Here is a 14,370-nt window from a genome sequence, read left to right as displayed (position 1 = left end):
TTGTTTCTTCTTTTATAATTTATTATAATATTTGTTTTTTATAGTTTATAATCGCTTGCCATTACTTCTGATTAGATATTTCTCTGCGTGTTGATATATAACTCGAAGCGTAATAACAATGGTTCTTTGGAGGCTAAGGATATTATTCGCATTCAAGCTACTCGCATTGATACTACAACGTACGTAAAGTGTATGAGGCATGATGTTGTGGGACACGGCTTAATCTTCTCTATGAAATGAAATGAGCGTTGGCCCGTAGGCCCCGTTCGGGGAAGTTTGGCTGCCAATTGCAAGTCTTATTTCATTCAACGCCACATTGGGCGACTTGAGCGAGGATGATGGGGATAAAATGATGATGAGGACGACACGACACCCAGTCCACGAGCAGAGAAAATCTTCAACCCAGCCGGGAGTCGAACTCAGGCTCGCTTGTATGGGAGGCAAGCACGTTACGACCCAGCTAAGAGGGCGGACAAGCTTCTCCATCCTATGATCCAAAAGACGTCAGTTTATATAAGAGGCTGTTCTCATTTAGTACCTTTTGAAAAGGTATTTACTATGTGGTTACATTTTATGCTGAAAGAAACGCATACATTTGAATAAATGTGAGCAAGGGAAATAACTACTTTTTCACTTCGTTACTGGTAAAATAATGATCCTGTTGAATACAAATCGTTTTCTAGTGGCTGTTTATCTGTTTTTCGCGTGCTTGAATTTTGTGTAATCCACCAACATCAAAGGGGTTCAAATACTGGGATATTGCTTTATATGTAAAATTGAGCTTTTCGCAAAATGGGGAAAAAGTAGTGTAAAAAGACTACAGAATCAACGAGCCACAATTGGAATAGATCAGTTCGTACAAATACTTAGCTGAAAAATTTTGAAGGCACGTGAAATGGAGAATCACATAGACTCTGTTGTTTATAATGCAGGTGGCAGGCTTCTATTTACGGGTGGTATTACAAGGAAATGCAATCAGCCTCCAAGGGAGAGTTCTTACAGTTCACTCGTTCTTTACATCTTTGAATACTGTTCAAGATTATGCGACTCGTATCGAATGGGACTAGCATGGGAAATTGAAAAATGCAGAAAAGTGCAGCACAAATTGTCACAGGTTTGTTTACCCGTGGGAGAGTGTCACAGTAATGCTGAAGGAATTGAACAGGCAAACATTTGATGACAATCGCAGACGATTCCGAGACAGATTGCTGACAAAGTTTCGTGAACGGGTTTTAAATGATGATTCTAGCAGTATACTACAGTGACTAAGGTATCACTCCAGTAACGATCGTGGGTTAAAAAAAATGTTTCAAATGGCTCTGAGCACTACGGGACTCAAATTCTGAGGTCATGAGTCCCCTAGAACTTAGAACTACTTAAACCTAACTAACCTAAGGACAGCACATACATCCATGCCCGAGCCAGGATTCGAACCTGCGAACGTAGCGGTCGCGCGGTTCCAGACTGTAGCGCCTAAAACCGCTCTGCCACCCCGGCCGGCAAGGATCGTGGGGAAAAAAATTAAGGCATTTATACATTATTCCCGCACCCCACATGTAAATGAACCTGGAAGATGCTCTAATAACTGACCCAATGTGGAGTAGCCTCTGCTGTGCCCTTGACAGTGGCTTGCAGAATATGGATGTGCGTATATATGTAAATTTCACGCGAGAGTATTGAAGTTTAGTATAAGTGATGTTGATTTATTTTAGAGTGGATCGGTCGCGACTGCCAATAAGAGCATTACATTGAAAAGTAGAATTATATGCATCATAAACATAATTATGCTCCACAGTAGTTGATAGTATAAAATAAACTCCTAAATAACCTGCTTGGCTGCTATTCCATAGAGTGCTTTACTGTCACTGTCGGCCACGCTCTTAGAAGCATCATCAGGTGATGTGTGGACAACGTGTCATTACAGATTGCGTCGCAACATATCTAGGAAAGAACCTGTGACACGCTATGTGTCTCTGTGTAAATTTCTCATGGCACTAACATACTTTAAAGACAGTTTTATAAGCTTTTTTTCTCTGCCAAACAGGACACACGTCAACTGACGAACGTCTAAAAAAGCACTCCGTCTTAAGGCCACAAGTGGCCCATTGGGAACATCCGACCGCCGTGTCATCCTTAGATGAGGATGCATTTAGGAGGGGCGTGTGGTCAGCACACCACTCTCCCGGTCGTTATGACGGTTTTCTGTGACCGGAGCCGCTACTATTCTGTCGAGTAGCTCCCCAATTGGCATCACGAGGCTGAGTGCACCCGGAAAATTTCAACAGCGTATGGTGGCCTCGATGGTCACCCAACCAAATGCCGGCCAAACGTCTAATACGTAGTGGGAATATTGCATTCTGCAGAACAGCAGCTGAAACAATAAGGTTCTAGTTTATTTCGTATGCCATATGCTGGAAAGTATTTTCAAAATAAAGTAGAAGAAAGAATGATCGAATGTTTTCGGCTTTTTACGTACATTCGGTTATTACATCCCACTCTTATGTTCTTGGATGAATGAACGAGTTACCATTGTGGTAAAAACATCTTGTTTTCGGGGATTTTCAAAAAACTGAAATGTTTGCCCAGTTACGCTGATCGGTCACACATTAATTCACTCCAAACCAGACAATTAAGATTTAGCTGTTATAACTGCAATGACCTCAGTGTAGCACTGAAAGGAGGCTGGAGAAGAGAAGAATGTGCAAAAAACTTCCTCCTTTATACGGCAGCTTCTGAAATGTTTCGTTGTTTTCATATAGAGGTGTTTTGATAGTTATTTTTATCTTGGTAAATTCATAGTGGTTTCACATTCATTAACACTGGAATTCTTCTTTCTGTTTTCTTGCAGGTAGGTGTTTTGAGGTGTGCTTCACGCTTCAAATAGGAACACTGTGACGAGAGTTGATTCGCAGGTAAGACGCAGTATTATTTCAGTTCATAATATCTACGTGAATTATGTCATCATAATTGTTTTCAACATCTGTAGTCATAGCAAATAAACTATAATCATGTTTAAACTGAGATAATAAACCAAAACCTCTTGATTTATCACAGATAACGCAGTAAATGGTTTTTCGTAATTCTAGTCTTCCACACGATCTGAACTAATGGAGGCAATCAAAATCATAAAATGGTTCAGAAGCTAAAATTATTCAGTACGTACGAAAGTTCTCTTAACTATCTTTAAGTCATAAAAAGCAGTGTAAAATGTTCCGCTCTAGAAAAGAAACAGTTGGTGTTTCAGCTTGTAAAACTCGTGGCTTCTAGAAGTCTCTTATCAACAAAAGAATTTTTTGTAATTATTCTACCTATGACATCGTAAAACACTTCCAATTTGTCATTCCATCAACATTATAGCACTCATCAAGGCACAGGATCATGTCTCTATTTCCTTGCGGTAAATTGACTTCGATGACGTAAGTTACACAATCGCTAAAATATAAATACCGTCTCGACTGCAACTTAGTCCTTCAGGCAAGATGTCACCTTTAAAATAATTGCTTCATCTTCTCTCCGCTCGTCTTATTTTCGTTTAATCTCAAAATACTCCTGTACAGAACACAAACAATTACTACCAGAAGAACACAAATAGGTACAAACATACCCAGTGTTAGCTAACACAGGCATATTTTTCGATAGCAGTTTCCTTGAAAAAAAAATAATGAAATCGAATGCATATAACTGTAAACAATGTCGTTAACAGATTTTCCCTAGCAGCGAGGCAAATGACATTAATGACAACCCTTCCACATACTGCGATTGCTTCTGTCATAATCACTGCTGAATATCATGTGGCTGAAAATAACAATGAATTCTAGCACTGACAATCCTTTCTGTTTGTGCAGGAAATAATTAATGTAGAAAGCTATTCACTGACACACTGCATCCATGTCTGCCCAGATTTCACACCCGCGACAATTCCTGGGAGATACATGCATTCACATGAGTGGGAGTGAAGATGGGATTGGGTAAGCTGTTGAAGTATGATGATAGTCCTGCTGTGTTATGGATACTTTCCGTTTATTTGTGCAGCACCCGCAAATATTAGATACGGAACTACAAGCACGAAATTATAACGCTTTTCAATTCAGTAACAAAGTATCCTGAGTAACATTAGACCTAGCCAGTGTCCATCCAACAGGTAAACTGACTCTGTTGATAAGCCTGCCACTGGTTAAGATCTAGACATGTGGTGGTGAGCACGTACAAAACCACACACACACACACACACACACACACACACACACACACACACACACGCACGCACACACTTACACAAACATGGAGATGTAGTATGTAGTTCCTTCATACATCTTGAGAAGCCTCAGAATGGACATGGGAGGTTCTATCACCTGCAGAACACTCTCATATGGAACCTTCCCGCTTGATGTGCAGCCTTTAGTGTAATTAGGAATATCATCCCTTCTACACTGGCGTTCGTTGATGTAAATTACACCATCTCCCAAACTTCGTGCCGGCATTTATGCATAGAAGAGCCCCAATTTGACCAGGCTTCATCCTAAAGGAAGAAAAGACGGTGGTATTACCATCGTTAGGTCAGTGATGGTTCGGGGATCCTCTGAGATGAGATGTCCATCACGTCGTGCACGGGGGGCACAGCTAATAGCTGCTGGTTCAGTGTACGGCTGGCTGCATCTGTAGCGAGTGCAACTGACCAATGGGAAAAGCTCTGCTGCGACCAGCAGTGGGCACTGTTCCACTAGTAACCTAGGGTGACGCCTGCAGAAGCGCTGGTGAGATGGCGTGGTGTATTATTTAATGGCAGACTACTGATCTAATCGAAGGTGTCGAGTGTCGTCTGGGACTGCACAGGTTATTTTTACTAACACCAGGAAAAGCTTTCTCTCTCGAAGATGAACATACGGGGTTGGCTGACCATGCATCAATTCCATTTGACTCATGTCAGTTGCCAGTGTGGACCTGTAGCCGCAAATAAAAAGATTTGCATCATGAACTGTGAGTGAAGATTGGAAAATCCTCGCTATACTATGTTTAGCCTTTCAATGTAGTGGCGAATGGGACTGTCAGAACATCAGTGCCATTATTCTGTGTACAGAAATCCGCGAAAATGACGTAAAGTGAGGGTCTTTATTGAAGACTATACAGCAGCAAAGGTCACCTACGGCCGAAGTTTGTCTGAGTATCCAAAGAGCTGTTTTCCACATGATGCTTCGAAGGTGATGATCAATAGAAATTTTGAATAGACGCCCGAGGCAATGATCACATGTAACTGAGAAACAGGAAAGGAGAATAAGCGTGGATGCAGTTCCATGCGCTGTTGGAGGCGGCCAAGATGAAAAGCCATGCAAGGTGCCAGTTGGTAATACGTACAGTCAATGGACACGGTACAAAGAGCTTCATGTCCTTATTATCGCCAAATATATGTAATCAGGCTCCTCGATCTAGAGGTATCCAGTGCCCTGCGTGTAGTAGTGATAGGTCTTTCCAGCATACACTGCAAGAGATCATCACTCAGAGAGAATCTTTGTCTGATCTTGAAGGGGCAGATCTTGAAGGGGCAAGCGATGTTTCATGGTGAAATACCCTTATAGTATGTCGATCACCCACAATCGCAGTCAGGGTGGTCAACCCATTTAAAAATTCTGTTGAGCGTGCTTCAACTCAAAACTGAGTTGTAAGGGGAATTCGTTGAGAGGGTAACAGACTTCAGGTTGTAGTTTGAAGGATAATACACATCTTCAGCTAAATCAGCTGACTTAGAAATCATGACCTGCTACAAACTTGAAGAGGCACAACCTTGTTTCACTTTTATGAGAGGCAGTAATTATACACTGATAAGAACAATACAGTTATGTTTTGTGCCATAAAATGTCTGTGACAAGCAGGATCTAATGAAGGTTAGCAATGGTTTTCGATCTTTTATCAGACGAAATTTCACGTCATAAAGGTATGTGTAGCATTTACTCACTGTGTAGATCATAGGAAGAGCCGCTTTCTTGATTTGAGGGTAATTGTGCGTGGCAGAATCAAGAGCTTTGTAGATAAAAGCTGTGATTTATTCGGTCCTCTCTCCCTTTTATGCTTTCATGTATGAAAGTATTACCCTAACTCCATACGGCAGTGGATCAGTAGCTGAGGCTTGCAGCTCGCCAGGGTTGTATGAGACGCACGAATGGGCTGCGAGAAACGATTGTTTCAATTTATGAAAGTCTCAATCGCATTTGCAGTCTGGATGAGGATTTTTTCCATTTTTATCAGTGTGTTTCGGGCTGTGAGATCGGGGTGACACTGTAAATAAGACATTACTCCTAATTTACTTTCCAAATTACGGATTGGAACCGTTTTAAATTCTTGCAATCGATCATGCACAGGATGTTGACTAGCTGAGCCTGGGTTAGATGTGTTTGTGCTGGTAGAATGCTGGGTTCACTAAGGATTAAACTCAAATACCCGTATGATTTTTTGAAGAATTGACGTCTTTGAAAATTGTGTGTTAGCCCAGTGTCCTGAACAGTGATGAGATGTGTTGGCTTCAGTAATAGTACATTGCCATCTGAGATCCCATTATATACTGGTTTTGTTTACCCCAGTCGTACCTTTTACAAGAAGTGTTTACGTTCATATTTAGCTTGACAAGCACGAAAATAAAGTTGGTTTCAAAATGCTTGGTCTCTTAGCTACTGTGATTTCTGGAAATTTTTGGTAAGTTGCTATGGGACCAAACTGCTGAGGTCATCGGTCCCTAGGCTTACACCCTACTTAATCTGACTTATACTAACTTACGCTAAGGACAACACAGACCGAGGGAAGACTCGATCCTCCTAGGGGGGAACGGCGCGAACCATGGCAAGACGCCTCGGACCGCACGGCTTCCCCTACCGGGTACTGTGATTAGGCATACGTTTCAAATGCCTTCGTATCACAATCCTACAATCACCCATGACGTTGTGATGGACTGGGTATCCGTCACAAGAAACATGGTAAATCAAAGAAATTAATATAAAACAATTTTATTTGCTTTACAATATTTGGAATATTAGCAAAATCAAAAGCTAAACAAATTATCAGTCATACCTTGGTACCTGTTTAGTTCCTTAATTAAGTTTAGAGTCTCTATTCGATTTTTCTCACGCTCTTTTGCTTTTTCTGTGTTAGAACTATGAAGTAACCTGACGTTCCGCCGTTTTAAATCACTGACTTTACAGTCGACATACGAAGTAGAACTTACAAAGTACAGGCTGTAGGACAATCACAAGGAGAGTGAAATAGAGAAGTTGTGTTATGGGACGATGCGTATGGTTGGAAATGAACAACACAGGAAGGGTGTTCTTCATTCCCTACGGGAGAGTGAGTCACAACAGAGGACAGGAACTGTTGGTCGAGGTGCTATACAGGATGTAACGGGTATAAGTGTAGATATTTTTACAAATAGTAACTTAATTCACTGGCTTATACAGGAGGCTCACATCCAGCCGCAGGTTTCAAGTCCTTTATTACCCTGCCGGCTGTGAGATGGGTCGAGAAACTACAGTTTCGTCTTGGTGTTTCTCCTTCCCTGTTAGTAAAGGGCATGACATGTTATATATCACTGGAAAGCTGAGAAATCGATCTGCGTAGTGGTGTATAACACACTGAATTACTTTTGGTATTCTGCCAATTACAAGTAATCGTTTTCAGGTTTCGTTAGGTTTATCTTTTCCAACCACATTAAGAATTTTTCAGGTTTTTTACGTTTATCCGCCCCAGTCCGATCTAGAAAACACCCTCCAGAAATTGGTAGTGTGCAAAGCTAAGAAGAAGAAAAGTGGTACATGGTATGAGTGTGAGAAATGTCTAAAGGCGGTGCACATGCCTCTACTTTGTATGAAATACCAAGAAAAACTTCTAAAACGATAATATCATCACTCCTCATCCCTTCCATAAATGCTGAGAACAGATTTATAAAGAATGCCTGCAAAAGGGTATAATTTTGAGAAAATTATATAACACAAAATATGCCGCTATTCGTTAATTTTAGTAGTAAATATATGGTAGACCATGGGAAAAAATATTTGTAAGTAAATGGGAAAAATATCAGTTCATCAATGGGAAAAATATTAGTACGTCTACGGGTTGACAGAACGCACAACAGTGCGTAGGTTGCTTTATCTACGTGTCAGACAGTCTTCTCACAAACACACCATAAACGTTACAACTTGATGTTTTCGGCACGGTCATAGCTGCATCACTAAGAGGATTACGCCTGTTAGCATAGACTAACCATTTTGCGTCCACACTTCAACACTTGAGCTGCTGCCCATGGGAAAATAAGCATTAATGGTTTGCTCTTCCCACATATCCTTGGAGGTACTGACCAACCTAAACACGTACTGCTCCTGATAGGAATAATTTATTAGTACCGGGTGATCAAAAAGTCAGTATAAATTAGAAAACTGAATAAATCACCGAATAATGTAGATAGAGAGGTACAAATTTACACGCACACTTGGAATGACATGGGGTTTATTGGAACCAAAAAAATACAAAAGTTCAAAAAATGTCCGACAGATGGCGCTTCATCTGATCAGAATAGCAATAATTAGCATAACAAAGGAAGACAAAGAAAAGATGATGTTCTTTACAGGAAATGCTCAATATGTCCACCATCATTCCTCAACAATAGCTGTAGCCGAGGAATAATGTTGTGAACAGCACTGTAAAGCATGTCTGGAGTTATGGTGAGGCATTGGCGTCGGATGTTGTCTTTCAGCATCCCTAGAGATGTCGGTCGATCACGATACACTAACGACTTCAGGTAACCGCAAAGCCGATAATCGCACGGACTGAGGTCTGGGGACCTGGGAGGCCAAGCATGACGAAAGTAGCGGCTGAGAACACGATCATCACCAAACGACGCCCGCAAGAGACCTTTCACGCGTCTAGAAATATGGGGTGGAGCGCCATCCTGCATAAACATCGTACGTTCCAACAGGTGTTTATCAGGCAGGCTGGGGATGATGCGATTCTGTAACATATCGGCATACCTGTCACCCATCACGGTAGAAGTTACAAAACCAGAATCACGCGTTTCCTCGAAGAACAAAGGCCCGATAACGGTAGATGTGGGAAATCCAACCCATACCGTGACTTTCTCGTCGTGCAATGGAGTTTCCACGACAGTTCAAGAATTTTCAGTAGCCCAAATTCTGCAATTGTGTGCGTTGACCGACCCTCACAGCGTGAAATGAGCCTCGTCGGTCCACAGCACGTTACTCAACCAATCGTCACCTTCCGCCATCTTTTGAAACGCCCACAACGCATATGCCCTCCGCTTCACTAAATCGCCAGGTAACAGATGATGCCGATAGATTTAGTATGGATAGCATCGGAGGGTACGCGTAAGTGCCAGCCAAACAGTAGTGTATGGAATGCCGGTGCGACGTGCGACTGCACGAGTGCTGACTTTCCCGTGCATAGACGAACCCGCTACAGTCTCCATTTCTTCCTGAACTGTCTCAGCAGCATTACGCCTTGTGCTCGGTCGCCCACTACGGGGCCTATCGTCAAAACAACCCGTGGCTTCGAACTTCTAAATCATTCTCGCCACAGCTGCATTAGTCAACGGACCTTTACCCGTTTCAATCCCCTTCCTATGGCGATAGGATCGTAACGTTGAACTAGCACATTCCCATTCTGATAATATAGCTACACTAAAAGCACTTTTTCAGGTAACGTCAACATGCTGCGACTGCTGGCGCATCTGATTCTCTCTCTTTTTTTTTTTTTTTTTGCTTTTTTGTTATTTTTATACCTGTACAATCAGGTAGGCTGCCAGTGGCTTGCTACGCCGCTCTTCAGCCTTAGCGTTGACACTGATAGGATACAGAAAGACGATCCAGAATATACATAGTGACGGGCAAAAAATAGTGGACACAAAATACAAAAAACACGGAGCCGTTTACACTCGACGATAACGACACTGAAAACATGTTGACACGGCGCACATAACACTGATGAATTCGACGGCACAGGTGAACGTATGATCGTGACGGCGGACACTAAAAAACACAAAACGACGGCACACACACGCGAAAGTAATGGCGAAGATCTCCGGCGCGGGAATGTCCACATAGCGTGTACGAGTCCGGGGACCTGCCAGGAGGTGAAGAAGGGGGAGTGGGAGGGAGAGGGGTGAGCAAGGATGCCAATGGCGGAGGAGACGGTAGTAGGAACGGAGGAAGGGCTGGAGGGGAAGCCCGGGGCAGGAGTGGGATGAAAGGGAGGAGGGAGGGAAGGGGGAGAGAAGGGAGAGAGTGTGCCCAAAGGAAACAAACACAGGAAGAGGGAAGGAGGATCAAAGTTGATAGGAGGGGTAGATGGAGGGGAGGATGGTATCATCAGGGAGGGGGAGCTGGTGGAAGCCACCTTGAGAGAGGGTGTGGAGAATGGTGAGATGGAGAGCAGGTGGGACATGGAAGTACAGGCGCGGCAGCGGAGGGGGGTGGGAGAAGAGGGGAGAGACCAGCGGGTGAGGAGGATCGAGTTTGCGGGAGGTGTAGAGGATCAGTATCCGTTCGAGGGAAAGGAGGAGGTGGGGGAAAGGAATTAGGTCGTACAGGATCCGTGTGGGGGAGGGGAGACGGATGCGATAGGCGAGGTGAAGAGCATGGCGTTCCAGGATCTGAAGCGATTTGTAAAAGGTAGGGTGGGCGGATATCCAGGCAGTGTGGGTTTAGCAAAGGATAGGGCGAATGAGGGATTTATAGGTATGGAGGATAGTGGAGGGGTCCAGACCCCAAGTTCGGCCGGAGAGGATTTTGAGGAGACAGAGGCAGGAGCGTGCCTTGGCTTGGATCGTCCGAAGGTGGTGGGTCCAGGAGAGGCGACGGTCGAGGGTGACACCAAGGTACTTAAGGGTGGGGGTGAGGGCGATAGGATGGCCATATATGGTGATGTAGAAATCGAGGAGGCGGAAGGAAGGAGTAGTTTTGCCTGCTATGATCTCCTGGGATTTGGCAGGATTGACCTTAAGCAACCACTGGTTGCACCAAGCGGTGAACCGGTCAAGATGGGATTGCAGAAGGTGTTGGGAGCGCTGCAGGGTGGGGGCAAGGGCAAGGAAGGCAGTGTCATCGGCGTACTGGAGAAGGTGAATGGGGGGTGAAGGCGACGACATGTCAGCTGTATACAACAGGTACAGAAGAGGGGAGAGGACGGAACCCTGGGGCACACCGGCGGAGGGGAAAAAGGTTTAGGAATCCATGTTGTGGATGGTGACGTAGGAAGGGCGGTGGGAAAGAAAGGAGCCGATCAGACGGACGTAGTTAATAGGAAGGGCGAAGGTTTGGAGCTTGAAGAGGAGATTCTTTCTCTCATTACAGCTCCTTTTATACACGATTGTCATGCTCAGTCACTTACGTTTTGCTGTGCAGCGCCATCTGTCCGACATTTTGTGAACTTTATTTATTTATTTTTATTTATTTATTTTTTTGTTTTAATAAAACCCCATGTCATGCCAAGCGTGTGTGTCAATTTTTACCTCTCTATCTACATTATTCTGTGGTTTATTAAGTTTTCAAATTTATACTGACTTTCTGATCACCCGGTATGTAAATGGAGTAAATATTGATGTAATGTTGTTTAGTACACTGTCCTCAGTCACCAGTAATGATATCTGCACTTATAAGCTTATTACACCCCGCGTGTTGGCGTGTGTCGCGCCGCAGAGGGCGCGTTCTGCAGGCAACCAGTGGCGGCGGTCGTTACCTCTGTCCAACAGTTATGTGTCCCTGGCAGCAGCGTCGGCTCACCAACAGCGCAGTGCCGCCGCGTCGGACTCGCCGAGAAATGTAATTACGGCGCAAAAATTAGATTTATCAGCGTTCGGCGTGCGCGCGGGTCGCCGGCGTGGGCGCCACACGGCAGAGGCCCCTTGCCAGTGGGTAGCTGGGGGGAGGCTGCCCCCCGCTGGGGGAGTCCCAGAGGCCGCAGTTCGTTAGCACCTCCCGCTGCTCGGGGATCCCCCGACGGGCGGCGGTGCCCCGGCGCCTCCACGCTGCCCCTGTCCGCCCCTGGCGACCTACGCGCGGAGACGGCGAAACGGAAAATGCAAGACATTCGGTGGTCTCGTGTTCGTGCTAGAAATCTCGCTGCTTCATCTGTAACAGGGGAGAAACAGTCGAAACTGAAATTTGTCAGTGCAAAATAAAGTTTTAGAGGGAACAGGTACCACGCGTTTCCTTGATCCATTTCAGAAACGACTTCCGGAGATGCAGAAAATGAATCCAGCTTGAGATTTTCACTCTGCAGCGGAGTGTGCGCTGATATGAAACTTCCTGGTAGATTAAAACTCTGTGCCGGACCGAGACTCGAACTCGGGACATTTACTTCCGCGGAAAAGGGCTCTACCAACTTTTTTTATTTATATAGATATCAATGTGCGAACAGTCATAGTTAATGAAGCCTGGAAAACTAAAACAGAATGAAGACATCATTGAAGATAGTAAACATAAATAACATGAAAATAAAGCTACCACTTCGTAGTTAGGCTCCCCAGTGACTGCGCCCACTGATAAAGATTGTTCAATATATGATCGTTTGCAGTTCGTTCTGACCTCATGTGCCACTGCCTGGAACATTCTAGCTACACGGCGGGCTGTGTTAGGCACTCCATAGGTAGTTTGCGAAGCATTGTCGATATCTAGTATGCCCGGAAATAGCATGATGTCTTTCTTGCAAATAGAGCCAGAAGTCAAATAAATTCTTGTGTCCGTCACGACAGAGGTAATGGACCGCATGTCCACGTATCCAGGTGACGGAGTTCGTTCGAGTCTTGGCGTAAAATGTCTCATCCGGAAACAATAACGTGCGTGCAGATATATGCTCCGACCTAACTCGCAAGAGATAAGCCAGCATCTGCCGCACTAAGTACCAAACCGGTTCCGCCTCTCCACAGCTGAGGCGGTGCTCGTCAGAATCTACTGTATTACAACCCACACAATTGGGAGATTCTGCCATGTGCATATTGCAGAGACGTTCTTGCGTCACCAGCTTCCCATTAACGACTACGTACCATTGGGAAACAACATCGGAATCAAGCATGGCATCGTGTACAGTCTTCCACACCACGCGGCACCGCACGTCAGGATATTTTAGTTCGACCACATTAGGGGGCGGCGTTGCAGCATGTCATGATATAGGCGTCGAGTTGTGGCCATTTCTGGTGTCGTGAGCGCTACATTGCAATAACTTTGTTCTAAATATAAACGTCCTATATAAAAGAGGGGCGCTGGGATGTCCTGTAGTGGCACCGGCGTTCTTAGTGAAGCAGGTCGTAGCGCCCTCAGAAGCAGACTTGTGAGGCTCGAAGGACAACGGCGCAGCAGAAATAAATGTGAGCTAACATAGAGGGCAATGGCCCTATCGTGGATGTTAACTAACCACCTTTTTCCTTGGGGAATAGACGGAAAATCGCCTAAAAACCATCCACAGACTGGCCGGTTCACCGGACCTCCAAACAAATCCGCCGGGCGCTCCTTCCCGCTCGGAAAGCCGTGTGTTAGACCGTACGGACAGAGCCATAAAAGCACGACTCATGACCCGTCCTCACAGCCGTACTTCCGCCAGGTCCTCGTCTCCTACCTTCCAAACTTCACAGAAGCTCTCCTGCGAAAGGCAAAGGTCACGAATTCGAGTCTCGGTCTAGCACACAGTTTTAATCCGCCCCGAAGTTTCATATCAACGCACACTCCGCTGCAGGGTGAAAATCTCATTCAGGAAACATACCCCAGGCTGTGGCTAAGCCATGTCTCCGCAATATCCTTTCTTCCAGGAGTGCTTGTTCTGCAGGTTCACAGGAGAGTTTCTGTGAAGTTTGGAAGGTAGGAGACGAGGTATTGGCGGAAGTAAGGCTGCGAGGACTCGTCGTGAGTCGTGCTTGGGTAGCTCAGTTGGTAGAGCACTTGCCCGCGAAAGGCAAAGGTCCCGAGTTCTAGGCTCGGTGCGGCACACAGTTTTAATCTGCCAGGAAATTTGATGATCCAGTTATACATAATGTATTGTGGCGACAGGAATGGTACGAAGGTAGTATGCTGCACCTTTCTCATTTTGAGCAGCTACCAAACTGCGCTCTCCTTTTTATGCAACAAAGTGAAAAGTGACTCATTATGATGCGTAAACTTTCGCTCGATGAAAATGTAAAATACATTTTACACTGGTGTACAAAACTTAAGAACGAAAATAACTTTCGCAAGGCATGCCAAGTGACACAGTTCGATCGATCTTGGACGATGCGTAGAAAAACTGCTCCACTGTAGTACAGAAGGTAACTGAAACATATACGTATTGAAACGAACAGAAATGACACTTTTATACAAAGAAAGTGGTTACACTGAAGTCTCTACGATGGTC

The sequence above is a fragment of the Schistocerca cancellata genome, chromosome 7 (assembly GCF_023864275.1).
Source record: "Schistocerca cancellata isolate TAMUIC-IGC-003103 chromosome 7, iqSchCanc2.1, whole genome shotgun sequence".
NCBI lineage: Eukaryota > Metazoa > Arthropoda > Insecta > Orthoptera > Acrididae > Schistocerca > Schistocerca cancellata.
The sequence above is the reverse complement of the archived record's forward strand: the minus strand, read 5'-3'. Positions refer to the sequence as shown.